The 3,979-nt window shown below is 37.6% G+C and overlaps 1 protein-coding gene across 1 annotated transcript in view; it reads left to right on the top strand.

The window, feature by feature from the left end:
* The first annotated feature begins 1,051 nt into the window (after positions 1-1,051).
* LOC118449576 (protein bric-a-brac 1) overlaps positions 1,052-3,979 on the top strand; it is a 378,924-nt gene continuing 375,996 nt past the window's right edge. Inside the window, exons 1-2 of the mRNA XM_085660573.1 lie at positions 1,052-1,202; positions 2,961-3,068. The gene's annotated coding sequence lies outside the window, so the exon portion shown is untranslated. The remainder of the gene's footprint in view (positions 1,203-2,960; positions 3,069-3,979) is intronic.

Consider the following 3,979-nt stretch of genomic DNA (forward strand, 5'->3'; position numbering starts at 1 on the left):
CCTCTTCGTTTCTCTTTTATATGGATTGGACGGGGTATTTCATTGTGCGGATAGCTTTCAAACAGACGGGAGAATTTTACTGAATCAGTGGTACGCAACCCATTCTTATATTAATTCTTTTTATTTTTTTTGCTGTCTTCTTTTCTTTCTTCTTTTTTTTCTGTTCCTCTTTCATTCTTTCCTCTTTGCTTTTGAACGAGAAGAAACAAATTACAGGGATTGTCAGTTAATTGATTTTTATATTGCAAATGAGAGGCGACGATATTACGTACGAAAAAAGAGAGTGAGAGAGAGAGAGAGAGAGAGAGAGAGAAGAATCCTTTATCGGTGTCGTATTTTTATATCGTAACGTATATGATAAAGTAAAAGAAAAAAAAGAAGAAAAAAAAAGACGAGAAGGAAGAGGAGGAGGAGAAGGAGGAGGAGAAAGAAATTAAATGGTTCCTAGAAATGCGCATCACTGTGGCGTCTGATACACCCACGTTCATAGCGCCACCGATGAAGCCGGACTACATACGGATTCGTCAGTACTTGGCCTGAATTTTTAACATATTTCGAATATCTCGTCAATGGATTCAAAACCTTTCCTGATTATCCCAATTAATGACAATGAAATAAGAATAAAAACAAAAAAAAAAAGAAAAAGAAACCAGGAAAAATGGAAAACGAAATAAAAAAGAAAAAAAAAAATCAAATTAATACGTTCGATAAAAACAATCCAATTTTACTTGTAAATTCAATAAATTATTATTTCGAATCGATTAATATAATATCTTTTCGTTTTGATTATAATCGAATCGAACAAAAAAGAAAAAAGAGGGGAGAAAGAAAGAAAGAAAAAGAAAAAAAGAAAAAAGGAAAAAAAAACAAAGAAGAAAGTTATCGAACCATTCTAGGAATCATTCGAGCGAGCCAAGTTATTTACTTAAGTGGGCGTCGCGACGCGAATTCAAATCGCGCGCGTATCTAAATAGGGAGAACAGCGTCTTGTTAGTTCGTTAATATGCCGTCCAGGTGGCAGAACGATCGCTAATGTATACATGCAGTTGTTTCGCGGAGAGAGAGAAACGTCTCGCCGCAAGTCTCCTCGTAGTATTTTCGGTGAATTCCGTGGCCGTATTATTCAATGTGTATCGCGATACAATAGGATAAAAGCAGGAGAGAAGAAGAATAATCGTATTTTATTGTTTAATAATTCATTGGTAAGGATCATCCGGTTTTGGCAGCTCTTTGCCGCCGTTACGAAGCGGCACGGGAGCAGCGCGGACTCACGCACACGGGAACACCGCGACAAGCCCCTTCACTCCTCGTCCCAACTCTACTCTCCTTCTACTACACCTTCCCCGGCACCCCCATTACCCCTCCCTTACCACTCCTTGACGTGATACGACGTGAATTTCGACGTAAAACGACTGTCTCGTTTTCTTTTCTATTCTATTATTTTCATTTCTTTTCTTTTCTTTTCTTTTTCTTTTTTCTTCCCTCTTATTCTCTCTCTCTCTTTCTCTCTCTTTCTCTCTCACGAATCGCTTTCGTTTATCGTTTTCGTATTCGTCGTTTTCTTTCGTGTTGTGATTGTGTCGTCGTCCTTCGTCGTCGTCTTCGTATCGTCATCGTCATCGTCATCGTCGTCGTCGTCGTCGTCGTCGTCGCCGTCGTCGTCGCCGTCGTCGTCGTCATCGTTGTCGTCGTCGTCGTCGTCGCCATTTCTTTTACTCATTCGAAAGAACCATCAGTTCTATTAATAGTTGTAGTAGTAGTATCAATAACAACAATAACAACAACAACAACAACAACAACAACAACAACAGCAGCGATAGCAGCAGTAGCAGCAGCAAGTGTCTCATCCACGACGTCGTGTGTCTCTCTTACAGTTTGGTCCATGCCTCTGATCCACAAGTGGTTGTGTGCGCTATAACGATGACGCCTGCGTCGTGTGGCGTCTCTTGTGCGCGTCGCGCCTACGAGATGTCAAAACTACTTTCCCCCTCTTTTTTCTCTTATTTCTCTCTCTCTCTCTCTCACTCTCTCTCTCACTCTATCTTTCTCTCTCTCATTCCTGTTTCCGAATATATTCCTTTACGACATCGATGTTCAATCTTTTCTTTTCTTTTTTTTTCTTTTCTTTCCTTTTCTTCTCTTTTTTTTTCTTTCTTTCCTTTGTTTATTTTTTTTTTCTTTCTTGTTTCCCCTTCTTTTTTCATTTTTATTTCTTTTCGCGTCTCTATTCTTCGTTCTCGTCTATTTTTTTTTGTGCCCCCCTCTCGGCCCCCACCCCCCATCGCCATTTCGTACGCGACGAAGAAAAACTCTTGAACATATCGTCAAAACTTTTCAAGAAAAAGACGCCTCACGTTTTTCGAGTGAAATCATTCGCGCCATTTTACCATAGTACGTAATTCGAACGTTTCGATTTGAATCGGTCGGTACGTCGACATCCTTCCGTGTTCCAACGTGGTTAAATCACCACGTGTCGATTCTTTCAAAATCGAGTTTTTCGAAATCGATTTATCCCCTCTGCTCGATCCTTCTTCCTCTGTCTTAATCCCCTTCCCACCCCTCGCGCCCCACCACGTCCGATTTCGATCTTTTATTTTTTCTTCTCTTTTCTTCTTTTTCTTTTTCCCCCATTTTCTGTTTTCTTTTTCCTTGCAAATTTTCTTCTTAGCCCGTGATAATAAACCCTTTTATACCGACCGATCATTTGTTTGAGGTTAGAACTCATGTAATATTTGATATTCCATTCGATAATTTTATCCTTCTCGATTAATCTTTTTATCCTTTTTCTCATTATCTTTCTTTCCTTTTTTTTCTCTTTTCTTCTCTTTCTCTTTCCATTTCTTTTTCTTTTTCTTTTTCTCTTCTTCTCATTTTCTTTTCATTTTCTTTTCATTTTCTTTTCATTTTCTTTTCTTTTTCAACTCGCGCCAACCTTGTTTCTCGTTTTCTTTTTGTTACAGAATTTTGTGTCTACTTTTTATATGCGCACTTGTTTACTACCTTTTCAACCGAGCTTTTGTTTGTCATCACCCACAACTTTTCGTTCAATTTTTTCTTCAAAGTTTTTGGTAAGTGCCTTTTTTTCTTTTTCCCCGCCCCCCCTTGCCTTTTTTTTTTATTTATTCTTTTCTATTCTTATGTTTTTATTTCGTCATTTTCGTCGTTTTATTTTTTTTTTTTTTTTTTTTTGGCATTCTTTTATTTTTTATATATATATATATATTCTTTTTTTATCATTTTTATGTTTTCCTCGATTATCTATCAGTAGTTTGTTATTAACTTAAATTACGACGACGACGATGAGGAGATAACTCGAGGAGAAAATTCAAAACTTCGAAATATGATAACTTGTTACCGTCGATCGAGCACATTATGTTCCCTTAATATCTGACAGATGGCGCTACGTGTCCATCGTCGAACGAACTAAACCAACTATTTAAACGTTTCTATTTCTTTTCACGTTAAAAAGACGATAAAAGATCTTCGTATATTCAAACTACCAATTTTCATCATTATAGAAACGCTAATCATTTTAGGGTTTAATCTCGATCGAAAGTAGAGAAAAGAAAGAGAAAATTAATGATTTTATACGATAATGGTTAGAAAGAGATAGATAGAAATATATATATATATATATATATATATATATATATATAGTTAGAGAGAAAGAGAGAGAGAGAGAGAGAGAGAATGAGAGAGAGAGAGTGAGAGAATAAGAGAGAGAGAGAGAGAGAGAGATAGAGATAGAGATAGATTAGTAACGGTATCTATACATCGTGCCAGTATAATTAGATTTCGAGTTGCAATTACGATAATAGTACAAACAACGAACGGCGAAGGGGATAGGAGGATGAAGAGGAGAAGCAGGAGAAGGAGGAAGAGGAGGAGAAGGAGGAGGTGGAGGAGGAGGAGGATCGAAAGCAAGATTATCGAACGAACGTACGAACGAACGAACGAGCGAGCGAGCAAGCAAGCGAGC

This window comes from Vespa mandarinia, chromosome 12, assembly GCF_050613455.1.
Source record: "Vespa mandarinia isolate Hongniang chromosome 12, ASM5061345v1, whole genome shotgun sequence".
Lineage (NCBI taxonomy): Eukaryota > Metazoa > Arthropoda > Insecta > Hymenoptera > Vespidae > Vespa > Vespa mandarinia.